The sequence below is a fragment of the Marmota flaviventris genome, chromosome 18, assembly GCF_047511675.1.
Source record: "Marmota flaviventris isolate mMarFla1 chromosome 18, mMarFla1.hap1, whole genome shotgun sequence".
Taxonomy (NCBI): Eukaryota; Metazoa; Chordata; class Mammalia; order Rodentia; family Sciuridae; genus Marmota; species Marmota flaviventris.
In genome coordinates this window covers 51,644,673-51,672,636 of record NC_092515.1, presented here as the reverse complement: position 1 = coordinate 51,672,636, position 27,964 = coordinate 51,644,673, and the positions used below count along the sequence as shown (strand labels likewise).

Below are 27,964 nucleotides of genomic sequence, written 5' to 3'. Positions count from 1 at the left end.
GCCACTCAAACCCAGCAAGGGCACGTCCTTGACCGGGGTGTACTGGTTGCTTCACTTGGAATGCTTAGTTAACTGAAGTCACTGCGTTGCAACATCCTGGCACCAGCCTCTGGCACAGAGTCCTCCCTCCTAGCTAGCCTAGTGACTCAGGCACTTTCTAGTCCCTTGTTACAACTCCTCGGACAGCCTGTGCCTTCCCCAGCCCTGTCTTCTTGCAGGACCCCTAACCTTGATATCCAGTCTGAATGCTCAGCTCTCGTACCTCAGATGCTATCTAGAGTTAGCAGCCAGAAAACTGCCTTCTGGTTTTCTGAAGGTAAGAGCTAACACATCTCTTCAAATCAAAGATTGGACCTTGCCTAACCATCAGTTAAGTCCTGGAGAAATAAACAATCAGTCTGTGCTGTAAGAGGACTAATGTTGCCCCTAAACAAGTATCCTCTAAAGGGAGGACCACCAGGCGCTGAGGCAGAGGGAGGTGGGATGGGGAGAGTTGGGATGCAGGGTCCCTTTAGATCAGCTACCTGCTGTGTCCCAGGCCTGCTTCCTCAGGAGAGAGCCCCAATGTGGTTGTGGGGGGGTGGAAGTATATATATATATATATATATATATAAAGTCAGAAGTGAAATCTAAAAGAACAAAGTTATCTCAATAGCTGGCAGGCAAGCCAGATATAAAGAATTAGGGAGATCCAGGCATGGTGGTGCATCCCTGTAATCCCAGCTACTCAGGAGGCTGAGGTAGGAGGATGACAAATTTGAGTCCAGCCCAGACAATTTAGCAAGACCCTGTCTCAAAATTTAAAAAAAGCCAAAAGGGCTGGGGATGTAGTTCAGTGATAGACTGACTGCTCCTGGTTCTCATCCCCAGTACCACAGGGTTCATTTCCTGCTGACTATGTCTCTCCTCCCCATTTCATGATAGATCACTTCTTATTTACTTATTTTGTTTGTTTGGTTTTTGTTTTGGTGGCAATGAAGCCTTGCACAGGCTAGGTAAGCACTCTACACTGAGCCACATCCCCAGCCATTTTTTAAGACAGATTCTTAAATTGCTGAGGTTGGTCTCCAACTTTCAATTCTCTTGCCTCAGCCACCAGAGTAGTTGGGATTACAGGAATGCACCACTGCATCATCTTTTTTTGAATCCAACAGATTTCTGGCTTTGCACTTATGTTACTATCTTACTTTCTCTATTATTTCTTTAGCTTCTTTTCTTTTCCTGACTTTCAGTGGATTGACACATTATCCCCAATCCTACCACTTTTTTTTTCTCCCTGGTTTAGAAATGATATTGCTCTTCTTTTAGTGACTATCTTAAATTGTTAGCACACATATATTTTTGCCAATGAAGTCTAGTTTTCCAATAGTGTCATTCCCTTGAACAAGGCAAAATTCTGATATGATTTAACAATGGAGTTCCCTACTTTATTTTACCCTATTCTTCCTTGATAATGTAGTTAACAATTTTAGTTTTCCTTTTTTAAATTAAAAACCCAATTAGATGCTGGCTCTTCACTTGTGTTTTGCCATCTGTAGCAGACAATGTTGGTTGCCCACCAGCAGTCACTCTCTTTTTGTGCCAACAAAATCCTGACTTGTTCAGGCAGCTAAAGACCCAGTCCCAGGAGATGAGGCAAGACCAGTCAAAGCCAACCACAGCCAGCCTGTTTGTTTGCTTTTGCCAGGAACTGGTTTGAAGATGATCCAACTTAAGGCAAGCAGACCTAAGAAGGTATCAACTAGAGCTGTCTTGGAAAAATTCTTCCTGAAAAAGAGACACACGAAAGGAAGCCTCCTTTCTCTTAGCATCTCCCTGTCATCCTGCTTGAGGTGTTAAAGGGTGATGTCCAGGGTCATCTTATAACCACAAGGAGAGACATCTTACAAACAAAGGATGGCAGAGAAGATCCAGAGTCCTTCATGTCAATTCTGGACTGTGTCCCAGCCCTGGAACTCTGCTACCTCTACACGGGTCAGTTAATCTATTTAATCTTTTTTTTTTTTTTTTTTTTTAAATTTTTGGCTCTGGGATTGAACCTTGGACTTCAAGCATGCTGAGAAGTTTATCAGTGTAGTTACACCCCCATTCTCAACATTTTTTTTTTTTGAGGAGGGTACCGGGGATTTAACTCAGGGGCACTTGACCACTGAGTCACATCCACAGCCCTACTTTTTGTATTTTATTTAGAGTCAGGGTCTCACTGAGTTGCTTAGCACCTTACTTTTTGCTGAGGCTGGCTTTGAACTCGGGATCCTCTTGTCTCAGCCTCCTGAGCGGCTGGGATTACGGGCGTGTGCCACCACGAGCCTGGCAACATTTTTTATAGTTTAAGTCATTATGGGTTATTCTGTCCTTGTAGCAGAAAGTATCCTGCTATGCCTCAAAAGGTAATTAAATGTACAACATAAAGTGTCAATTTCTTTTCCTTTCTCCCTCCCTCCCTCCCTGCCTGCTTCTATCCCTTTCTTGCTTAACAGTCTTTCATACTCCTGGGCTCCAGTGATCCTCCTGCCTCAGCCTCCCAAGTAGCTAAAACTACAGGGCATGTACCTGGCTCAATGTGACAATTTCTGTGGTCACCACTGGCACCAACAACCTGCTTCTTCCCGGATGGATTTACTTTTCTTTCAGCAAGGATTTTTTGGCAATAAAATTGTCTTAAGATATCTAGAAATTCTTTCTTGCTCTCTCGCTCTCTCTGTTTTTTTTTTTGGTACTGGGGATTGAACCCAGTAGTGCTTTACCACTGAGCTACATCCCCAAGCTTTCTTTATCTTTTGCTCTTTTTTTTTGTGGGCTGGAGATTAAACCCAAGGCAAGCACTCTACCAACTGAGCTAGATCCCCAGCCTTCCAGGCTTTTTGAGATGGGGGTTTCACTAAATTGCCAAGGCTGGCCTTGAACTTGTGATCCTCCTACATCAGCTTCCCAAATCACTGGGATTACAGGCATGTACCATTGTGTCTGACTTCTTTTGCGGGGGCAAGCGCCATACAACTGAGCCTGTCCTCTGGAAGTTTTTACCATCCTCTCTTTACTCTGCAGTTTTACTATGTCTAGTAACATGACTTTTTCTGTTTGATTTCCATACTGTTTCTACTGCTCTTTACTCCAAGCTATTCAGAAGGCTGAAGGGGGGGGGGGGGGATCCAAAATTCGAGGCCAGCTTGAGCAACATAGATACCGTAGCAATATTCTATCTCAAAAGAAAAAAAAAATAAAGGAAGAACAAAAGTAATAAAAAATAGTGGTGTTAGAATTTGAAACAGTAGATTACTTCAGATTGGACATGAAGAAATCATGGAATTGGGGCTGGGGTTGTGGCTCAGCGGCAGAGCACTTGCCTAGCACATGTGAGGCCCTGGGTTCGATCTTCAGCACAATATAAAAATAAATAAAATAAACATATTGTGTCCAACTACAACTAAAAAAAAATAAATAATAATAATAATAAAAAAGAAATCATGGAATTGGGAGACAATACTAAGAAATTCATCTAGGACGGAGCACACACATGGAAGACAGATGGTGAGCCTTTAGCATATATCTAATAGGAATTTCAAATATGAATAAAGGAAATGACAAAAGAAATAATAATAGCTGAAGGAATAATGGCTAAGAATTCCAGATTTGAAGAAACAGTATGAAAATAAAAAAATAAATCACAGCCCAAGGGAAGGGTCAGTAGCAATTTTTTTTTTCAACTCGTTTACTTAGCCCTTGGATTCTAGCAGTGTGCTAGCACCAATTCAATGCTCCATATGAAATCACTTTATTGCTGTAGCCCAAATTTCTGCTTCAAGACTCAGAGACCAGCAGGCCTGTGGCTTCAGCCCTGCTTTCTTGTGTGTTCCTGTTCCAGTTCTCATCCACAGGGATGTCTGTCCACTGCTGTTTGTGGCAGGGATTGGGAAGAGGGGAAGAGCATGACGTTTTTAGAACTTTATCTTTTTATGCGTAACTGTTGTGTTTAAGAGTATAAATTTACAGTGCCATCTCGATGGGATGGATTGAACTAAACTATTTGTACCAGGGAAGTAGGGATCCCTGCCAATGTCTGTCTCTGGGGAAGGAATATCAAACCATCTCTAACAAGATTGATAGAACTCTGGCCAGCACACTGACGGACTCAGACTGATATGATACTCTGGGGTAAAGCTGATCAAAAGTCCTGATGCGCTCCCATTCCCACCCCCACCCTCATTCCAGTTCACACAGGGATGGGAGCCAAGTATGCTACTGACCACTGGATCTTTCAGATGTGGACAGAGCAGGCCTTCACTGAAGAGGGCAAATTCCATAGTACCTGACCATTTAAATCTTTCTTCTGGCTAATGAAAAATGCATATTGGCCATATGGAAACCCTTAATGCAAAGTCCCCTCTGGCTCTTTTAGTCCCCATCCCACCTGCAGCGGGTCCAGCCTGACGTTTTACTGTTCATCAGAAGAGCAGTAGATTCAGGAGCCAAATTCTAGTCCAGGCTGCTACCAAGCAATAATTCACTTTTATTTATTTATTTATTTTGTTTGTTTTCAGTACTGGAGATTGAACCCAGGATGCTTTACCACTCAGCTTCATCCCCAGCGCTTTCTATTTTGAGACAGTGTCTTCCTACACTGCCAGGCTAAATTGCTGAGGCTGGCCTTGAACTTGTGATCCTCCTGTCTCAGTAGCCAGGATTATAGGAGCATGTCATTGCATGCAGCAGCTCCTGTAATCCTGGATACTGAGGATTAGCCAGGATTCTTTATTTTGAGATGGGATCTATGTTGCCCAGTTTTGGGTCAAACTCCTGCATTGAACTGATCCTCTTGTTCCTACCTTCCAAGTAGCTGAGATTACAGATGTGTGCCACTTTGGCCAGCAGAGTTTAGTAAACAATCTAAGTACTAAGGATTGTGTGTGTGTGTGTGTGTGTGTGTGTGTGTGTGTGTGTGAGAGAGAGAGAGAGAGAGAGAGAGAGAGAGAGAGAGAGAGACCAGGGATTGAACCAGGGATTGCTAGATGTGCACTCTACCACTGAGCAACATTCAACATTCCCAGTTCCCTCAGCCCTTTCTGGTCTTTGCTGCTCTACTGTACATCATCTCCCAAATCTAAGAGCCTGCTGCTCTTCTCCCTTGAGTTCTAAACCTGTCTTCTGCCAGGCATTGTAGCACATGCCTGTAATCCAGTGACTCAGGAGGCTGAGGCAGGAGGATCACAAGTTCAACAGTAGCACTCAGCAACTTGGGGGAAACTTTCAGCAATTAACTAGACCCTTCCTTCAAACAAACAACAGAAATGGGGATGTAGCTCAGTGGCAAAATGCCTCTGGGTTCAATACCCAGCATTCCCATCCCTCCAAAAAAAAGCTAAATAAAATAAACCTGCCTTCTGCGCAAGTGTATCACAGACTGATCATCTTCCTGCATTAAAACACTCATGAGCTGGGCACGGTGGGTGGTGCATGCCTGTGATCCCAGCTACTACTGAGGTAGGAGGATTCAAGGCCAACCTTGGCAACTTAGAGAGTTCATTTCTCAAGAATTTTTTTAAAAATGTGCTCATGGATGTGCCCTCATTCATGAGGTCAAGGTAAAGTCCTTAACATAAATAGCATTTGGAGATCCACAACCCAGGCTCTCCTCCCAAGCCTCTTCTCTCATAATGTCCTATCCTCTGGGGCTTACAAACTAATTTGGATCAAAAGCAAAATATGGCCCATATTTATTAAGATCCTACACTGAAACTAAGATGATTTGAATGTGTCTACCTCCCTCACTTAAAATATAAACTCTAGGAGTACCGAGACCCTAATATTTAATTCATTATCTGTCCCACTATAGAATCTAGCACCATCCTACATATAGTTGACACCAATAAATGTTTATTCAGCTGAGTATCATCATATAACCTCAGGGTTATAAGGATCAAAACAAATACTGGTTATGAAAAAAATGCCTTGAAACCATTTTTATAATTATATAAGGAAGCAGATGAAGTGTTAATTATATTCTGTCCCCACTCTTCCATCACTGACATCTAGAAGTGAGCATTTTCTCTGACTTCTCTTGAACCACCGAGAAACATGAAGCCTCAGGTACAAATGAGATGGGAAATAGTGGGTGTGTCCAAGCTGAAGAAGTTGCTTGAACAGTGGGACCAGTGGCAGTGCCCGTCTTAAGTTTCTGTCTGCAGACACACATCAGGTTCCTATGATGCAACTCTGTTCACTACCCTAAGAACTGCGGGCCACTGGCTGTAGACCATCCTAGCGAGGGCTTTTGGATTGCTCATACGTTCACACTCAGCTCAAAGCCTCCCAAATGAAAGTATCTAGAAAAACTTGGATTCACATTCTGGCTTTGCCCCTGTCAGCTATTAATAATTTACCCTCTCCGATCTGTGTCCTTCTCTGCAAAATGGGAATGTCACCCTCCCGAAGGGGTTCTGAATGAATCAGAGGCCAAAAGCTCCTTGCTCAGTGGATGTCATCTTGGGTTGGACATGTTGAGGCCCCAGTTCTGGTGATTCCCACTCCACCCTGGGTAATTTCTGGGTTGGAGACCCATAGCCCTGGATTGGCATCCAGAGGCATAGCCCCTTCTATACAGAGTTGGCTCTGGCCTGTCAACACCTCCAGCCTCCCCAGGCCCATCCTTGTCTTGCTTCAGCCTTTCCTTTCTGGCTAACCACAGGCACTGCCCGCCCCACCCACAGAGGCAGACACCAGCTTTCAGGAAGGATGAGGTCTCACAGATGGCTCTGCTTGGTTGACCCTTGCTTCCAGGCTGAGCAGAGAAGGGTGCTGTGTCAGAATTTGTGGGTCATGGAGCCTGTCACCTCTTCCCCAGCTGCCACTTCATCAAACCACACAGAACAGAGGCCTGACCTGAGCTGGTTCTAAATAGCTCTGTGAGGCCCATCCACAGTGGCCATGCCTGGGGTTCTCGAGTCCCAGGTCAGCACCAAGATTCTAGGGAAAACAAGGGGTTTCTCCACAGGGCTGAAAGCCTGAGACAGAAAAACCTAAAGAATAGGGGATAGATAGATAGATATTGATCTAAGGTCCTTTGGAGACTTCTGAAGGGAGCAGACTGGGATGGATAATTAGTGACCTAGGGGAAGCCAGAGCAGAGTCTGCACAGCTAGGAGTCTGGACTCCATTTCTGCCCTCTGACATCTCCAATGGGATCTGAATGCACCCATGCCCAGGGTGAAGGGACTTGGGTGCTGATTGATTTCCTTTGAAGACAGGGTTCAAAGTGGCACGTGCTATGGCTGCTCATCACTGCTTATGACTGACTTGTCATATCACAAATGTTTAATAAAGATCCACCAAGAAACTCCAAGATCTTTCTTTCCTTCTGTGCTTGTCTACTGTCTAGATAATACTTTGGCAAAAGAAAAGCAGATGTTTTATTCAACAAATATTTAATGATCCACATGGGGGGAGTGGTAACAAGCATGGGAAGCGTCCTGGCCCTTCCTTTCTTATTGGGCCACATCACCAAAGGATGTGGCTCCTCTCTGGTAACAATCAGGACAGCTTCCTGTTGTCCAGGAGCAGAGCAGTGGGGTTTCAGGGCTCCTTGCAACCCTTCCAACTTCCTCACCACACAGTGTTCCTTAGCTATGAGAACAGCCTTCCTCCAGGAGAGCTGGCCTTCTATGAAGGATGCCAAGGAGGAACCAACCTCCAAGACTGGTACCCCAGGTCTCACTCTCCTTAAAGAAAAAGAGCAGCTAGGGAGGCCGAGGCAGGAGAATCAAGTGCAAGGCCAGTGTCAGTAACTTAGCAAGACCCTGTTTCAAAATAAAAAATAAAAAGGGCTGGGGCAATTCATAATAGCCAAACTATGGAACCAGCCTAGGTGTCCATCAATGAATGAATGGATTTAAAAAAGTGGTATATACATAGAATGGAGTTTTATTCAACCAAAAAGAAAAATGAAATTATGGCCATTTGCAGGAAAATAGATGGAACTAGAGACTATCACTGCTAAGTGAAATAAGTCAAGCTCAGAAGATCAAGGGTCATACATTTTCTTTTGTATTTGGAAGGTTGAGAGGAAAAAGGAAAAGAAAGGTGGGGTGGAGCTCTTAAAAATCAAAGGGAAATCAGTAGAAGAAAGGGACCAAAGGGTGGGAGGTGGGAATGGAGGGGAAGTGCTGGTGACCAATTATATTGTTATATTGTGTGCACAGACAAATATGTAATAACAAATTCCATCATTATGTACAACTATAATGCATCAATTAAAAATGTGGTGAAAAAAAGGGGTAGGGATGTAGCTCAATGGTAAAGCACCCCTGGGTTCAATTCCCAGTACCAACCAAATAAAAATACTGGTCTGTCCCATCCTCCCCAACCACTCCCTCCCACTTCCCCAAACAAATAACACTCTCTTGGCCTGGTGTCAGAGGACTAAGAGAAATTTCAGAGTCCCATCTGTTCCATCAAGATCCACTCCAGAAGAGGGGTGAAAAGGAAGTAGAGCAAGAGCTTTCTCCAGATAAATTTCAACCTCTCAATGAGATGGATATCATTACCCTAGGTACATGTATGAAGACACGAATGGTGTGACTCTACTTTGGGTACAACCAGAGAAATGAAAAATTGTGCTCTATATGTTTACTATGAATTTAAATGCATTCTGCTGTCATGTATAACAAATTTAGAACAAACAAACAAAATAAATAAATAAATAAATAAATTTCAACCTCTCTTCCCCAACTCAGGCACCCACAGGGCTGGAAATCAGTGAAGGATAACAGAGCCCACGACGCCAGATAGGTTCCCTGGAACAATCCTGGGCAAGAACATACAGCCTGGGAAGGAAGCTCCAGGGGCTGGGGACAAAGAAAAATTGCTTTCCCAAAGGAACTGAGCCAGGGTGATTCACACAACATGGTGGAAAGGGGGCATGTTCCTTCCCTAGTTTCCAGCCCGTGGCTGTCAACACTAAGTTTCTGAACTTGGGAGAAAGGAGTGGGATTGGTGCCTTTGCTTTCTGCTCACTTGGCTCTTCCCAAGCTTGGGACATGGCCAGGGGCTCTAGCCTGGATTCTGCCCCTCCCTCCACCTGGGAGCCCTGGAAGGCTGGCCACCCTGGAGAAGACTCAGGCCTGCTTGATCCCAGCAGAGGCTGATGGAAAAGGGCTGAGCTTGGGTAATTCAAGTCCTAAAACATACATACAGGAAGGAAAAGCTATGCCTCTGGAAGCCTCTAGAACAGTCTCTACAGAAAGATTTGGCCTGGAGTTGAAGGACCCAACTGAAAATCCAGCATCTAACCAGATTTGGTGATATAAGTCTGTAATCCCAGTGACTCAAGAGGCTGAGGCAGGAGGGTCACAAATTCAAGGCCAGCCTGGGCAACTTAGTGAGACCCTATCTCAAAATAAAAAATAAAAATAAAAAAATCTCAGTGATAGAGTGCCCCTGGGTACAATTCCCAACACAAAAATCAATCAATTAATTAATTAAAATACGGATCCCCACATCCTCTGTGGAATGGGGAGAATAGGGAAGAGAATCAACCCAACAGCCAGTGCTAAGCCTGAAAAGACAGGCATAGGAAGACAGGCAACAGACTGCTTCATTGGAAGTTTTTTTATTTTTTTGTTTTTTGTTTTTTTAGTACTGGGTATTGAACCCAGGGGTACTTTACCACTGAGCTACATCTCTAGCCCTTTTTATTTTATTTTTTTATTTTTTGATATAAGGGCTTGCTAACTTACTGAGGTTGGCCTCAAACTTAGGATCTTCCTGCCTATTTCAGCCTCCGGATGCTGGGATTACAGGAATGCGCCACTGTGACTGACCAGACTGCTTTGTCACAAAGGAAAGCTCTGGGCAGGGTCCATGGAGTCTCTGCAACAGGATTCCAGGTCCTCAGCAAGCCAGAGTGCAGTGGCAGAATATTGTGACTAGCACATTGGGGGCAGACTTGGCCCAAAGCTCTAACAGAATAAGATACAGCCCCTGAAAATGCTGGGAAAGCTTCTAGGACACAAGGGCCCAAGTGAAATGTTCCTCCAATCCAGGACCAGCTTACTCATCTAGTGCTAAAGTCACACTCGAAGGAGCAGGTGAGAAAAAGGTTCCCCTTTATCAGGCCCAGATATGTGCCACACTTCCATCACTGGGCTGGTAACGGCCTCTGGCTATTACTTTTCAATTCCCTTGGCCAGGCCATGCTGCCCTGGGGAATGCTGGCCAGGTGGAATGTACTGCCTCTAAGACCAGGCAATATCATGAAGGTGACAGTCTAGGCTGCAGGCATGGAGGTAGATTGCACAGGGCAAGTTTCTCTAAAGGGCCACAATGTTGGCAAGAAGGTGAGGAGAGCCAGCTATAACTGACAAGTTAACCTCCCTTTTTAATCATTCCTGCTCCCACATTCCCCTGAGGTGGTAGTTCTCTGGATTTCTGTGACTTCATCTGAACATCTGGCATGCAGTGGGAGTACTGTGCGCACTGGCAAGCAGTAGCCTGAAAGTCTAGAGACCTGTCTGGCTCCTGGGCCCCACCCAGTGCCAGGCAGGACACAGAGCTGTTGTTGCAGTCTGGAAACTCAGCTTTGTGGCCAGGATTTTATCTATTTCCTTCATTAAGACCACATAGTTTCAGTGGTGCTTTTTGTTCCAAACCCAGAACAATCTTTCCCCTAATTTACCCAATAAACTTCTATCAGCCAAAGGCCAACGTCTTATCAGTTTCTATTCTTGTGCCCCAGTGGGAAGAAGGAACCAGGTGGGCAGACTTCTATAGTTCCTGCCAAGATCAGAGGTTGGAGAACCACCAGTCTTTTAGCACCTTATGGGCTAAACCGGGCCTGAGTACTTTGTCTAGAATAGAAATATTACAGCTGGTTGCAATGGCATGCACGTATAATCTCAGCAACTCAGGAAGCTGAGGCAGGAGGATTTCAAATTCAAGGCCAGACTGGGCAACTTAGTGAGACCCTGTCTCAAAATAAAATAAAAAGGGCTGGGGATGTAGCTCAGTGGTAAAAAGCATCCTTGGGGTTCAATCTCCAATAACAAAACAGAGAGAGAGGGAGAGAGAGAAAGAGATAGGTATATTACAAGGTGTATGTAGAATCAGACCACACTCTTAAGAGGCATATAGATGTCAACCCCCTGGGGGAGATAAAGGAAGGAGGCATTCCTCACACACAGTCAATGAACTCTGAGGGGAAAGAAAGATAGGGCAAAGGTGAGGCCTCATAGTGACATGGGTCCTAAAGGGTTCCTGGACAGGGAGACAGGCCAGCATAGGAAGTCAAAGAGTATGGCAAAAGGTCATGTGAAGGTTTGCTGATCCTAGATTTGATGATGTCCAGGAAATGGCAGAGAACAGCAGGGTCCAAAAGCCCAGGAAACAAACAAGTAGCCTGTACTTTTTGAGCCAGGCTGTTTTTATTCTTCACACACCCTCTCTTTAGCTTTATTTTGCACTCCTTTTATACTTAGCAATGTCTTTTGGAAAGGTCAGCCTGTGGCAGCTATGCTAATAGAAACCTAAAGATGTTTTCATCTATACCTGGACCAGAAGATTAAAGGGAAGCAATGAACCAGGCATGATGGCAAAGCCTGGAATCCTTGTGACTCGGGAGGCTGAGGCAGGAGGATCATGAATTCAAAGCCAGCCTCAGCAACTTAGCAAGGCCACAAGCAACTCAGTGATACCCTGTCTCTAAATAAAAGACAAATATAGGACTGTGGCTCATTGGTTAAGTGCCCCTGATTTCAATCCTTGGTACCCAAAACAACCAAACAAACTTCATGAGATCTTGTCCCAAAATTAAAAAAAATAAATAAACAAATAAAATCAAGTGATAAAGTGCCCCAGGTTCAATCCCCAGTACCATCCATCAATCAGGGTCCCCCACTCCTCCAGGAGTGGAGGTAGAGAAAGGTAGAAAAAAAGAATAGAGGAAACCAGAGCTGGATCCCTGCACTGGTCACTATATCTTTCTGAATTTCTTTCTGACTGAGACCTTGAAAGTTCCAATTAGGAAGAGAGTAGTAATGAGCCCACGGCCAGCCTGGTACCATTTGGTAACCTCTGGCCTCAAAACTGCTGGTAGGTTTGGGAAGCACCCCTGCCCTGCATCCCCACTTTTCCATCACAAAGTTCATCCCCAGGAAACAGCGGTGGGAGATGGATGGTGAAGTGGGGAGCCCAGTAGTACACACCTGTTTTCCCTTCTCTCTGCTTCTACTTGAGCAATCTTCCTCTTCAGTGAGGAGCTGATGATACACTGTGCCCTACGCAGAAAGGGCCCTGGTTGCTAGGTGATCACTTTACCACCTCTGGAAAGTGGCAACATGAGCTGCTATGAGTAGGTGCAAAGGGGGCCCTCTCCTTGCACTGCCTCTGGCCCTCCCTCTAGGAGAGGAGGGACAGCCAGGACAGCCAGGGGCCCTCCCTGACCCTGCTGCCCGTCTTCAAGGATGACTCATCCTCTTGGGTCTGGCCTGAGTTCTAAGCCCCCTGCCAACATGATACCCAACACAACATGCATCAATGTTGCCAACTTGGGGGGATGTGGAGGGAAGGAGTACACAGACCTTGGTCTATTACAATGGCCCCCCGGGGAGCAGGCTTAGTTTTCTGGCTTGTTATCTACCTCAGAGTTACACAGGATTTCCAGAGATTCCCAACATGACGGTGCTTTCAGAGACTATGCAGGGGTGACCTGGGGGCCATAAGGAGTGGGCCTGCTTTCAAATCCTTTGCATTCCTTTGTGAGGCTGGGGTGTCCCCACCCCATCATGTACCCAGAAGCTGACAGTTTTCAATGATGATGATGAAATAAGCCTGAGGACCTTGATTCCAGAACTGGCTCTGCTAGTCAACAGTTACGTGTCTTTGAGCAAATCATACCTCTCTGGGCCTTAGGTCCTCTATCCGTAAAATAAACATGATAATGTCTGCCCTGCTGACCTCATGTACTCCCTGCAAAGATGAAATATGTTATGACTGTAGGCTGGGAAGTGCTTGCTGGCTATCATCAAGTTTGTCTCACAGAGAGGAAGAGCCAGGGATGACAGGAGATGCTACAGCTAAGCCAAAGGAGGATAGGGGGCTCTGAGCCAGGCTGGAAGACCACTTAGAAGCTAGCTCAGGCAGAAACAGGCAGATGAGGGGCCTCTGGATGCCAAGCAGGAGGGGCAGGCAGAGCACACCTGTCAGTCCAGGCTGGTAGACAGTTCAGGAGGGAAGAACTGACTGTCAGCAAATATCTAAAGGAGGAAAGGGGATGAGCAGAATAAAAGGGGGCTTTATTCCCAAACTCAGAAAAGCCACCTCATGCCTGAGAATTTAGGAGTGCATGAGAATTGCCCAGAGCTCCCTAGACCTCCAGCAGCACTATATTGGTATAAAACTTCACACTCTTCAACAGCCCCCAACCCCTCATATGCATCCTTCCCTTTCTGAACCAGAGGCCCCAGTGAAGTGAGCCACACAAGGCAAGACGCCTGTGCATGATTGAATCTGAGGTCTCCTCCTGCTAATCTGAGGCTCAAAGCCCAGGGCACACTGCTAAGATCTTACTACCACACCCATTCCTTGGTTTGGCCACCTGGGTGAAATATCTATACCCTCCCAAATTAGAGGCTATGGGGAACAGAGGTCTAAGAGAGCTGGTTTTGTCTGTCTGGAACTGAAACCAGAACCACTGTCCTGTGCATTCACTTCTGAAGAAGTCAGAGAAGCCCAAAGCTTCCCAAGCAGGAAATTCCCAGTATAATCCAGAAAGCTCAGCAGCCCTAGAGATAGCCCCAAAGGAAGGAAAAACCACAGCAGCAGAGTTAGCATCCTGAAAGCCAGGGCAGAATTCACAGACTTAGGCCAAGTCATTGTTTACAGGGACCTCACTGAAGCCACTGCAAGGGGCTCTCATCTCAGACAGACCCCTTCATAACACCAGCTACATACAGATAGCCCTGGGCCACAGGAAGAAGGAGCCATTTGCTACAACCTGCCTATGTCCACTCTTTATCCTGCAGTCCAGGGAGTAAATCACTCCTATTCTGGGCAGCCAGACCCCTGGCCGGTGAGGCACACCATCTAGGTACTTGTCTCAATTCTTGTGCCTTCTAGTTTGGGGATCTCAGGCACACTCCTCAACCTCCACTTCGAGACATGTAAACGGAATGACTCAATGATTCTAAGTTCATCCTACATTCTAGCATTTAGTTTTTAACAGGCAAAATTAATAAACTGCAGTAAACCCTTATTAGTTTGTTCACAATGGTGCTTCTGACATGTAAGGCAGGCCATGGAGCCTCCGCAAGGTCTCCATGGGCCTAAATTCTTACCCCGACTTCAACATATCATGTCTTCAAAGCAAACAACAAGCTTATTTTCCTTTAGGGAACTGTCTCTCCCCAGACTGCCATCTCTGTACCAGGTACCCTTGGCCTGGCCAAGGCTCCAGTTCAGGATTCCCTGCAGGAATCCCAGGAGAGGGCTGGGAGGATGGAGGGCAGGGGCCTCCTACCAGGTGAAAACTGGAGGTGGTAGCATTTTCCCTGCAGCCAGCCAGCCACACCAACAGACACATGAGGCCATAGATCCCCCTTTATCAAAGGGCACTTTGAGTTGGATTTTTGACCTTTATAATTGAAGAAGTTCAACTGACAGAATCTTGCACATAGGTACTACCATTTTCCATTCCACTTAAAAAGAGTTTTTAAAAGTCCCTGATTGAATCACTTTGCCATCTGACACAAAAGGGCTGACCTAGACTTGTACTTGAAACTCCCATCCTTGACAGGTCAACCCAGCTCAGAGGGCCACAAGAGCAGAAGGGGCCTGGGAAACAATACTCTGGAATTCCCAGCAGTAGCTCATTCTGGGCAAGACTAAAATTCTTCATTGGCCAGGGACACTACCCCTATGTACAATCAATAAAGGAGCCTTTGATATGCATGGATTTCCAGGGTGGCCTATGGTCAGCACTGCCCACTGCCAGAGTCCCCCAACCACAGGAAAGACTCATTTGTACCTTTTGTTGCCTAGCCATGCCCTAAACCAGCTGAAAACAGAATACAATCCTGGACATGGAGGGCTGTCTCTCCAATACTGCTGCTCAACCTCTAAGTATCATCTCTGACTTTTCAAATGATGCCAGTCACACTCCCTGAACACGACTCCTTAGATGAGGTTTCTTTTTGTTTTGGTTTTTGGTACCAGCGATTGAATGATTAAATTCAGGAGCACTTAGCCACATCCTCAGCTTGTCTTATTTTGAGACAGGGTCTTACTAAATTGCTCAGGACCTTGCTAAGTTACTGAGGCAGGCTTTGAACTTGTGATCTTCCTGCCTCTGTCTCTTGAGCCACTGGGATTACAGGCATGCTCCTTGCCTGGATGATGTATCTTAGAATCCCCAAACTTGAAAAAACTGCCCCAACCAAACTCACACATATTAAGAATTTCAAACCCAGTCCTACTTCTATATTCCCAATTTCTGGGAAAGGAACCACACCATCCATTTAGCCCTGAAACATAATAGTCATCTGGGACCCTCCCTTTCCGTGACTTCCCACAGCCAATCTATTATAAAACCCAGGTTGTTTTTTTTTTTTTTTTAACCATCTGAATCTCTAATCTTCCAATTTCTCTCCACAACTACAACCACCCATTCTATCCAAGAAATTGTCATCCTTCATCTGCAGTAGCCCCCCCGCCCCCGCTATTAAACCCCAGAATCTACAAAAGAGATCCCCACCATGTTTCTCTCCCCAGGAAAGCCCAAGTAATCTTCACCAATGCAAACCCCTTCAGATTCCCACCTCCAACTCCTTCCAGCAAAGCCGACAGCCCCCCCAATGCTCTGGGACAAAGGTGAGACTCCCTAAATACCCACAGAGCCCAGGTTTGCCTGGCTGAGTAGTAGGGACAACTTGAGACCAAAATGACATAGAGAGGTCTGAGAATCCCTGCTTACCCCAGAGCCTTGACCCCTCTCCTTGGATGGCTTCAAATTCCTGGGTCAGGCTCTGAATGGACTCAGTCTCACCAGGATTGCCCCCCCTCCCCCAGTACAGATCTCCTCTGACCCCAGAGGGAAAAGGGAGTGGTACCAGGCAGGGGAAACCCAGCTGGGCTGAGGCCAGGGGCTGCTTATTTCAAGAACAGCAGATCAAACAAGAGCCTCACAATAGGCTGGCAGGAGCTGTGAGACCTCCCAGAGCAGGCAGCTGTCTAAGTAGAAAACCCAAGTCTATCTCTTCCCTCTTATCACACTGACCCCTGGCCACCTGGCAGTCTGTGGAGAACAAACCATCATTAACAACCTCCCACCCGCCCCCCCCACACACACACACACACCTCTCCAGACACAATTCTATGTGACCGGCCCAGCCTGGTATCTCTGCCAGAAAGCCTGCCCTTCTTCCCTGCCAGGGTGTAGCCTGGGGCTTATCTCTGGTCAGACCCCCCCCTGTCCTGGGCAATGATCCAAGAAATCTTATGCTCTGCTCAAACTTATCTCCTCAGGGTCCCCAAATACCCATGCCTTTTCTGCACAGTGTGGTCCTTTCCTTACCACCTTCCCTGTCTACTGTGAGACCCTACCCTGTCCTCCCAGTAGGTTCTCAACTCCTAGCAAATGTACCACCTGGTATGATCAGCCTGAGACCCCACCTCCCACCCTGTCCTTGGGAAAACCTGGCTAGAGCAGAGCTTAGTGTGTAAGGAGGAGGGGAATTTGGGATAGAAAAAACAGGAACCCTATTAGCCATCTCCCCAGGGCCTAATTGTGGCCAGTGTAAGAAGGGAAGAATAATAAGAAACCAGACAGGTTTTTCTGCCTGAACCTAGGACAGAGCGGGAGCAAGGACTGGGAGGGGGATGAGGAAATCCTGACAAAGGGAATGGCTACTAGCTGCAGGAGTCTAGGTTCTTCAGAAGTGCCAGGGCCGGCTGGCTGCTGCTCAATGCATCCAAGCGGCTAAGAAGAAAGGTCAAGCCAATTTCCAGATGTCGAACACCACAGTGGCATCCTGGGCCCCCAGCTCTACCTCTGCACTCAGGATGTGGCACTCCTCTGTCAGGCAGACCAGATAATTTGAGAGCAAATTCCTAAGCCATTCTGTAAAATTCTTTTTTTGCAGTACTGGGGATTGAATCCTGTCCTCACATATGCTAGACAAGTGCACTACCTCTGAGCTACATCCCCAGCCCTCTTTTAAAATTTTATTTTGAGGGACTGGGGTTGTGGCTCAGTGGTAGAACGCTCGCCTAGCACATTCAAGACCCTGGGTTCGATCCTCAGTACCACATAAAAATAAATAAGTAAAAGGTATCGTTTCCAACCACAACTAAAAATTAATTAATTAATTAATTTTAAAAAATAAATAGGGGTTGGGGATGTGGCTCAAGTGGTAGTGTGCTCGCCTAGCATGCATGAGGCATTGGGTTCGATTCTCAGCACCACATAAAAATTTTTAAAAAATGAAGATATTGTGTCCACCTAAAACTGAAAAATAAATATTTAAAAATAAATAAATAAATAAATTTTTATTTTGAGTGGGGCACTGTGGTACACACCCATAATCCCATGGCTCACACCTGTGATTCTAGTGACTTGGGAGTCCGAGGCAGGAGGATCACAAGTTTGATGCCAGTCTCATCAATTTAATGAGGCCCTAAGCAACTTAGGGAGACCCTGCCTCAAAATGAAAAATTAAAAAGGGCTGGGGACATAGCTCATTGGTAAAGCACCCCTAGGTTAAATCTCCAGGACCAAAAAAAATTTTTAAAAATTATTCTGAGACAAGATCTCCCTAAATTGCCCAGGCTGGCCTTGAATTTGTGCCTCAGCCTCTCAAGTTGCTGAGATTACAGAAGTGTGCCACTGAGCCTCGTTTCTTCTTGCTGGAAATTGAACCCAGGGCCTCATAAGGCTATCACTGATTTACATCCCCAGTCCTCTTAATTTTTTTTTCAAAAATGAAGACTCTTGAAACCCAGAGAGGGCAGTGACTTGTCTTGGGTCGCGGAGCACTGAATCCCCTGTGGGTAGCTAAGGCTCTCCATAGCTTACATGTACCTGACCAGACTAAGCCACGAACCATGAAAACTGAGCCCCCCTTGGGGTTGGGGCTGTGGCTCAGTGGCAGAGTGCTTGCCTCGAACATGTGAGGCACTGGGTTCAGTCCTTAGGACCACATACAAATAAATAAACAAACAAAAAAAAAAAAAAAGAAAAGAAAACTGAGCCCCCTTGAACCACCCAGGCAAACAGGCTGTTGCCCCTTTGGAAGAATCTAACAGCCCTGCCTTGAGGCTCCCAGGGCTGCTTTGGGGGCTGTCCACCAAGGGTCTGCTGGCTCCTCTCCCCATTCTATATAAGGTGAATGGCAGGGTCAGCCTGCAGATCTGGGATGGTCAGGAATTGCTAGGACTGACAATGTGCATAGAAAATGCCCTCCAAAGTCCCTCGCCCAGGTTGGAAGGGCGTGAAGAACACAGACAGCTGTTACCGTCTGTGCAAAGCACAGGAAATGTCTCTTGAGAGATTAAAACTCACTTTCATCTTAGAGTTTTGCCACTGTTGCTTTAAGGTCAAGTATGGATTGCTTTTCAGCCACTAAGGAAATTCCTTCCTCAAACAGCTGCCATTTTGGTCTTAGGCTGAACCCTTCGACACTATTTATCTGCTTGACATTTCACAGCATCTTCCTAATGAAGTACCCTCTCCACTGGAAAAGTCCGAACAGGGTCCCCATTCCTCTCCTCACCCTCTTTAGGTTTTATGTCTCCAGCACCATCTCCCCTACCATGGCACCCGGGAACTTCTCCTGAGCTACGCTAGAGGCCCCAGGAATCAGCCAAAGGTTAAATAAGCATGAATCCAAGGAAATACCAAACCTTCTGGGACAGGAAGGAACAGAGAAGGCCAACCACCAGAAACTCCCTTGGGGGTGGCAACCCAACCTCGGCTGGACCTCACACAGCTCCCTAGAGAACCTAATAGGGCTGGAAGGAGGGCCCGAGGCTCTCAGGAGCCCCCTCTTGCCTTTCCACCCGGCCTCACAGTCTTTGGTTGCTGTCTGTTTTCCTGTGCAGCCTAAGGACTCAAACACCGACCCACAGAAACTTTCATTTCCTCCTGACGCTGGTTCCAAGTCACCTTCTCCATCAAATAACAGGTACTTTGTCTTTAACTGGACTTGGATGAGAATGGGGGCCACCTACAGGACAGGAGAGACTCAACATTCTACTAATGTCCCTTTCAAACTCAAAGGAACCTGGCAAAGACAGCAAGAGGGATTGGAGTGGGAAAGGCAGCATGGTGGGTGGTGACAGGGGCGAGAAGACGGTCACCTCACCGCTGCAATTCCCTTCCCTATGCCTCTCCCCACACTCTTCCTCTCACCTTCCCCTCTCCACAACCCCGTTCCCCTCCAAATTCTCTTTAACCACGAAAACAAATAACTGGTTGATTTTTTCCTCACCAGAGCAGTTCCCTCTAGACCAATTAGCTATCTGCAGTTGCTGCTGGCTTCTTCCTCTGAAGGCTGCTGACCTGCAAAGGCTGGGGATGCTGCCTACCATGGCGTCAGGAGTGACACCTGAAGAATTCAGGAGAGAAGAGGCAGAGCAGTGTGAGGGCTGCCTCCTGGGGTCCCAGGACCATGCAAGGCTAAAGAGGAGAGGTGACTTCATTTGAGGATGGCCTCATTCTTGAGCCCTAACTCACACAGTGGTGAGGCTGCCTTCTGTGTCCCTCCTGCACATCCGTACCCTATCTTAAATAGGAAGGTAGAAAAGAAAAAAAGATGCTAAGGACAAAGCTCCTAACCTAGGCAGAGTTGAGAAACAGAGGCCTCCTGGGTAGCTAACAATGCCTTGAAGGCAAGAGACCCAAGTCCATTGGTGAAGAGGGTCTTATCTGCCTGCCTGAAGAGGCTGGGCTGAGGCCCCTCTTAAATTTTTCAACATCAGATGCCAGAACAATGTGTGTCGTGTTGTAATAATATTAGTATTATACAAGTAAAAAGTTAGCATCCATATTAAAATATACAGAAATGATATTTTTTTCTCTAGATTTCCCTCATCTCTTGTCTTTCTTGGTAGTACACCTTGCATTAGTAGATGGAATGATATCACAGAGATTAGAATTGTGGGAAACAGCACTTCTCACTCCAGGAAGATGACCTTCTGCTCTGGGAACCACGGGGATAACATGTCCTTCCACATCACTCCTCCTGAGTGGACCCTGTTCTCTCCTTCCTGCCCAGTCCTGTAGGAGGAAACTCCCCCAGGGCTCAGCTAGGGAAGGCTAATGTGGCGGAAAGCCCAGTCTGTGTCCTAGGCGAGATCTGCAGTGGCAACATGAAGGCTCGATTGACAACATGTTGCAATTACAATAATGATTTACAAATAAACAAGAAGAAGTACTTGAGAACGGCTGGTCGGGGACACAGGCAGCTGTCCCTGGTGAGTTCAGCATAACTGGAGGAATAAAAGCCTGTTTTCCCCAGATGCAGAGAAAGTTCAGATTCTCTCCTTGTGAAATGTCACATGGAGATAGCTGTCTGTCCTGATAGTTAGCAAACACTTGTTGTTAACAAGCTTCTGAATATAGAGAGAGGAAAACAGTAGTCCCCAGAGAGTTGGGCCAGGCCCTTTCCTTAGTAAGGGGTCAGGTACAAGGGAACAGGGGGGCGGGGGAGCTGAGAGGCTTGACAGGGAAGGCAGAAGCCCATCCTGGGCTGAGGTGTGGAGGGAAGAGACGTGACAGGGCTGAGCTGGCCACAAGGCTCCAGCTGCTTTCAGGATGTAGAGGGCCTCTAGGGTCTGTGGCCCCACCTCCTCAGAGTGAGTCCCCAAACCTCAGGAAGCTCCAGGTCAGAAATAATGAGCTCTAGGATTCTGGGTATGCAGTTAGCATCCGCATGAAATCAAAGGCACATCACCGCAAACCCTTCCTCCTCCTGACTGCCCATTTCAGCTAAAGAAGTCAACCTTCATCACCTAGGCACTGAACCGTCAAATTCCAGCCAATCAAGTGTCTGTTCCAGGAGATGATACCGAGTTTCACAGCCTCTCTTGAACCAGTCCCCTCTCTTCCATTTCTACGGCCAAGTTCCAGCCTTCATTACATTTCACCTGCACCCTATCTGAGCTTTCTGTATCGTCCCTCCCTTCTCCCTGATAACCCAGCCGTCCCTTGCTGCACATCAATCTGCCCTGGGCCTGCTCAGAAACTTGTCACATTAAGTAACCCCTCCGCCACCTGCCAACTCAAGTTCTTGTCTAGCATCCTTCTGGACTGATCTCTTGCTGTGTCTACAATGTCCATTTTCTCTTCTTCTAGGGACATTTTTTTGGGGGAGGGGTCGGTACTGGGGATGGAACCCAGAGTCTCATGCATGCTAGGCAAACACTCTACCCCTGAGCCATATCCCCAGCCCTGGGACTTTCCTTTTTGAAGACAGTGTGGAAGGACTGCCTATCATGCCCCGAGTCCTTCTTTCACTAAGGGAGGGCACAGGGCCTGCGCTGGGCCAACCAAACACTTCCTCTCTGGAATGTGAAACTCAAGCTGTGGTGATAAAATTACTGGGCACAGCTGGTACAGATTTATCCTGGTAAAAACAAACAAAAACAAAACAATACAACAGATTTTTTTTTTCCTGGCAGCAGTGGTACCCTCACAAAACTAGTCATTGCTTCCTGCCACACCCACTCTGAGACCCTGAAGGGGATGAGGGTTGATTAGTTATCCTACTAATTCTGGTAGTTCTCACAGCCTTCCAGGAAAGCCCTTTCCTGCTAAAGTCTGAGCCCTAACACTTTTCCTGTGCTGGGGCTCAGAAATACCCCAAAGGCCTCAGAAGCAAAGTTTCTCTCTGATCTCTCCTATTTCCCTGTCTACCCCCAAGGCAAGCCATAAAAATCAGAATTTCTCATCCCCAAAGCAGGTCATAGAAACTAGATCCCCTTTTCTCCAAAGCAAGTCATAAAGCCTAAAAATATTATTTTAACCTTCCCCTGCCTGCTTTTCTGTCACTGAGTTGGCCATAAAGAAATTCTCTGACCTATCTTGTCTGATAGTAGATCATAATACCTCCATTTCCAAAGGGGTCTTGCCCCATGCCCAGGAGGAAGGAACCCTACACAGAGAGGCCAAGAAGCATCTGAATGGACAAGTCCTGCTGGGCTTTTACACTCAGTATATTAGAATTAGTCATATCATTTTGTTTAATCATATTTCTTCTTTTTTCCAGCATTGGGGATCAAACCCAGGGCCTCATACATGCCAGGCAAATTCTATAACCATTGAGTTACATCCCCAGCCCTTTTAAAATTGTTTTAATATTTATTTTTTAGCTGTAGTTGGACACAATACCTTTATTTTACTTATTTATTTTTATGTGGTGCTGAGGATCGAACCCAGGGCCTTGTCCATGCTAGGCAAGTGCTCTACAGCCGAGCCACAACCCCAGCCCCCCAGCCCTTTTTAAAATCTTTTTTTGTACCGGGGATTGAACCCAGGGGCGCGTAAGCAGAGGCTGGCTTTGAACTCGAGATCCTCCTGCCTCAGCCTCCTGAGCTGCTGAAATTATAAGCATGTCCCACCACGCCCAGCTTTCCAGCTCTTTATATGTATTTTTTTTATTTAGAGAAAGGGTCTTGCTGAGTTGTCTTGCTGAGTTAAGTCCTCACTAAATTGCTGAGGCTAGTTTTGAACTCTATCCTCCCGGCTTAACTCCTGAGCCTCTAGAAGGAAACTACAGCCTCTGGGATTACAGGCATGCACCACTGCCTCTGACTCCTTTTTAAAATCTTGAGACAGGGTCTTACTAGTTGTCCAGACTGGCCTCAAACTTGTGTGATTCTCCTGCCTCAGCCTCCTGAGTTGCTGGAATTACAGGCATGCACCACCACATTCAACTTGTGCAATCACACTTCTACATGCCTGTCCAAGCTTCATTCAACCTAAGCATAAAAATAGATAGTTCCCAGGGTCTTTGGGTCTTCAATCTGCAGGCTCCCATGTCATATAAAATTATGGTCAAATAAATTATGTTTTTATCTTGTTAACTTTTTAGTATAGTTTATGAACTTTTTGGCAAAGGGTGCCAAGAGCCTTTTTAATGGGCAGGAAGGAGATCACCCCCTTTCTTGCCCTTACATCTGCAAATAACAAAGAAAATCTTCCCTATGCTCTAGTAGGAAGGGACAACTCTCTAAATGTGCCCTGTGATGACCTCTCTGCACTTGGTAGCCTACATACTCTCCAGCCCATAGGCACTACACATCAAGGACTGTCCCCAGTGCTTCTTCTGAGCCCTCTATATGAATCAGTTCTATCTCTTACAAGCCACTGGCTCTACCATCTGCCTTCCACTGTAGATAAACTTATATTCTTGTCTTATCCTCCTCCCACTGTGACTTGATCGTTGTTGTCTCTTTATCATGCCCAACACAGTTCCAGGTCCCCAAAAATGCATCAGACTTTTTGGGACAGACAACCTCAAAGGACAATTACAGGTTTGCTGACCACGATAGCTAAGTGACTAAAAGCATGGGATGTGCTGTCAGAAAGTCGTAAGTTTGAATCCCAGATCCTGCTCCTAGCTGTCTGTATTTGAATAAGTCTCACACAATGTGTAAATCTCAGTCCTTCACCTATGAAATAGTGACAATGATGCCAATTGCACACAATGTTAACTGGGAGGATTCACTAACACATGAGCACATCTAGCACAATGCCTAGCTAGCGGAAGTGCTCAATGAACAGCAGCCCATTGTTGGAGCTATTAGTAGAAAATGGTCTAGCAAATATTCAGACAGAGGGTCAGAACCAGGAGTCTTGACTGCTGTGTGACCCACAGTATATTTCTCTGTTCCTCCGTAATCCTATCTAGATCTATAGCTGCCTTCTATCTATATGTCTACCTCTCACTGTCCTGTGAACAGCAGATATAAAATGTTTTATAAATCACCATGTGATTTTTCCTGCTTGTGTAAATTTCAGATTTCACCGGGCATGGTGGCACATGTCTGTAATCCCAGCGATTTGGGAGGCTGAGAAAGGAAGACCACAAGTTCAAGACCAGCCTTAGCAATTTAGTATGGCCTAAGCAACTTAGTGAGACTCTGTCTCAAAATAAAAAAGATGAAGAACTGTGGATGTGGCTCAGTGGTTAAGTGCTCCTGGGTTCAATCCCCAATACGAAAAAATAAATTAAATAAATAAATTTCAGATTCCCAGCATTCTGACCAGTGTGCAGCTGTGGCAGTACCTCACCTGGCAGGTACATGGATGCACTTGTTCTGGGAGATGGGCATAAAGCACATGAGGGCCTGGCTCAGCTTCTGTGTCACTTCACTGTGTCCATAAAGCCACCCTTTTACAAAGCCCCGTGTCCTAAATGTCCTGGTTGGTCATGGGACTTGCTTTCAAATGACAATAGGGCTATGGTTAGAGTAGGACTAGCAGTTCAGGCACCACAAGTCACCCCTCTTATTAACCTAGCCAACCCTAGGTCATTAGAATGAAAGAATGCAGCTGCCAAAAAAGGCGAGGTGAGGAAGTAAAGAGGAAGGAAGTCTCTTTTAAGGCTGGGGTTGTGGCTCAGCTGGAGAGCTCTCGCCTAGCACGTGTGAGACCCTGGGTTCCATCCTCAGCACCACATAAAAACAAATAAACAAAATGAAGGTACTGTGTACAACTAAAAAATAAAATATATATAAAGAAGATTTTACACTTGCCTAGATTATTTTGCCACACAACTTAATGGCCCCGAAACATTTGTTTTCAAAATATTAGCCCCCAAAAGCTGGGTAGAAATGCAAATTTTAGACCCACCCAAACGAACTGGGTCAGAAAATTCTGGTAGTGTAGTCCAGATTCCTGAGACCCTCTACTTTGACTCAAGCATTTACTGAGCACCTATTATGTGCCAAGGACTGACTAGATAAGGGTATTTCAGGAATGAGGACACATTTAAAGAACATCTGTCTACTGGGGACCAAAGTCAAGTACGCAGATATCATCGAAACAAAGCAAAATGTGAAATAGAACAATGCAAAGAAATTTGTTTCCGTCCCCTCACCCCAGACCCTGATACCCCAGGTTTTCTCATGCCATGAAGAGAAACCAGTTCCAGGACTGCCTGACCTCCTGACTCTGCCAATCCTGCTGTTTCAATGTCCCTAATCCCAGCCAGCCTTCTCAAGAACAGGGGTCCTCAACCTGAGGCTTGGCTTGAGGAAAATGCTCCTATGAGGCCACACCTAGTGGTTCTTAGGGACTTCAAAATTGGCTGTACCTGAGGCTTGGGCTCAGAACTTGCCTAGGGGCCTAAAGCATGCCACAGCACATGACAGCACATTACAGCAAAATACTCCCGGGCAGGGTCACTCCCACAGGCCCCGGGCAAGTCTGTTGGTATGTACACATGCAGACATAAACACTGCACAGACAGTTGGCCCCCTGGCCTCTCTTCCTCCATTCTCAAGTTACAAGGTTAAAAGCATCCTATTCACAGCCAAGTGGGGAAGCATAGGAGGAGGGGGTGCTGAAGCAGGGAACCATCTGGTTCAGATCAAGACTGCTCACTCGGGACCCCTCCAAACACCCAGAGCATCCCCACCTTTCCTGATGGCTCATAGGTTTCCCACCCTCCTTTCCCTTCTTCCTGCTGGGAAACTGGGGATTGGAGTAGAAAGGGAAGACCCAGAGGAAAATTTGCCAGAAAAAAAAAATGACAAAACAAAAAACTGAATTGTACAAACAAGTCTGTGGCGCCTCTCTGAACCCTTGTTCCCTCTTCCCTTCAAATTCTGAACACCAGGACTAAACTTCTGATCCCCACATACAGACACCATGCCTTCCTCCACCTAGCAGGAATCCTTTCCTGAAAGGGCAACCCCCTCCAAAGTTAGCAGCAGAAGCCAGAGAAAGCTGTGAGGTGTGGTCTCCCAAAATCATATTATGCCACCATCTCCCTAAAAGTAGCAGTCCCTTCCATCTCAGAGGGACTTCCAAGTCCATCAGGCATAAGAAGAGAAAGGGACGACCAACGAGATTCTAGACATCAGAAGTGTGGGTTGCTGGCTAGGAATGACTGTTCCCCAGGGCGCCCTGAACTCCCCTCCGCAGCTCTGGCTAAAAGAGCCTGCAGATCTCTTTCAGCCACCAGCACCTCTCTCCTTTCTCCCAACACCACCTTAAAACTCTATTCTCCAGTCCTTTTGAAGGCAACTGGAAAGCAAAAAGCTAGATGGGTGCAGTTGGCAAGAGATACAAACCGAAAGGCTAACTCGAGGAAGCAGCAATGGGTAGGGACTCCTCTCCAGGCAGAGAGGGCCAGAGTGGGCTATGCAAAGAAAGGGGTGGGCGGGGGCAACAGAAGTGGTAGAAGAGCTACAGGGGAGACTAAAGTGAGCTCAGCCCAGACCTGCAGCAGGGTCAGGAAGTTTGGTCCAGTCACAGGGGAATGACTGGAGAGAAGAAATGAATCTTCCATTTCAAGTCATAGAATGGACAGAAGAGACAAAAGACGGGTTCAGGCCAGAGTCCACAGGTCTGGCAGGTGGGTCAACTTTCTGGCTTGCACCCATGCCTCAATTCCTCCAAAGTAGGAAGGAGGTCAAGCTGCCAAGTCTTATCTAAGAGAACTGGGCCACAGAGCGTAGGGCTGGGGGTCTGTGCTAGGTAGGGGAAAGGCTGATGGTGCAGACAATCTGTGGCCCAAAGGAATGAGGCAGGAGTCTCCAGATAGAGCAATGGCCAGCACGCGGGGGGCTGGGGGTATAAGTGGACTGAAAGTGGGGACTGGGGCAGGCAGCTCTTCAAGGGCTGGGGCTGGGGGAAGCCGGCAAGGAGTGGAACAGGAGTGACTGGAAGGCTGGGAGCGGCTGGATGTGCAGAAGCAGAAGGCGGGGACAGGGATCGAGGCCAAGGCAAGGGGACCCCCGCCCACACGGCGCCCCGACCCGGGGGAAGTTGCCGGGGTGGATCGGGCCGATCTGGGCCGCTGAGCCAAGCCCGTTGACTGCAAAGAGGTGGCCTGGGGCAGCTAGGGGCCCCGGGCGCCCCGCATCCCGCCCGCCCTCATCCCGCCCGCGCACCTCAATCAGCGCTGGGCGCTGCGCGGGCCATGCTCGCCGCTCCTGCCGCCGCCTCCGCCCGTGCAGAAAGCCGCTGCTGCTGCCGCCGCCGCCGCCGCCCGCGTCCGGACCCGTTACCTCCGCGGCTCTCCCGTCCGCCGATCGCGGGCCAGTCCCGCCCTTGCCCGGCCCTGCCCTCCCCGAGCGCCGCCGCCGCCTCAGCCCGGCCCCTCCCCCCACCCCTGCCCAGCAGAAGGGAAGGGTGGGGGAAGGGGGCGGGTGCCCCCTCCCCATTCACATCCTCTGGGGCTCTCCCCTCCCGCTCCCCCCCTTATGCGGCCGAGCATGCTGGGATATGCAGTCCTGCGGGCGCCCAGCCGCCAGGGGCGCCCCGCATGCTGGACTACCGCTCCTAGAAGGCAGCGCGCGCCCGCCCCAGGGATTGTGGGCTTTGTAGTTCGGTCGGGGCTCAGGGGGCTACAGCGCAGGAGTCGGGGAGTCTCGGTTCCCCGAAGGCCGGGCTCCCAGCGACTAAAGCAGAGGCCGTCGAGTCTGTGGTGCTCCGGGCTCGGGTTGCATACTTGGGTTTTCAGAGGGGTGCAAACTAGCCGAGGATACTCTCAGACGCGGCTATCTTGAGCTGCGGCCGACTCTGGCTGGAGGGAACTGTGCCCACTTGCTCTGGCTAAGAGCCACGACCTGAGCCGCCTGGGTTCATGCCCTGGCCCTGCGAGTGGGAGTTGAGTAGGGCCGCTGCGCCCAGGCCAGAGGAGAGAAGGCCCCTGGCAATGATGAGGACGAAATCTCCAGACTTCGTGATCCCCAACTGCAAACAGGGTGTGGGTTCCCTAGAGCCCTCTTGCTGGGGCACCTTCTCATT

At 47.4% G+C, this 27,964-nt stretch overlaps 1 protein-coding gene across 2 annotated transcripts in view; it reads right to left on the bottom strand.

Annotated features, from left to right (window-relative positions):
- The window catches only part of St3gal2 (ST3 beta-galactoside alpha-2,3-sialyltransferase 2), a 51,481-nt gene extending 24,226 nt beyond the window's left edge, over positions 1–27,255 (bottom strand). For both annotated transcript variants that reach the window (XM_071604122.1, XM_027932984.2), the window contains exon 1: positions 27,106–27,255. The gene's annotated coding sequence lies outside the window, so the exon portion shown is untranslated. The remainder of the gene's footprint in view (positions 1–27,105) is intronic.
- Between the last annotated feature and the right edge of the window lie 709 nt (positions 27,256–27,964).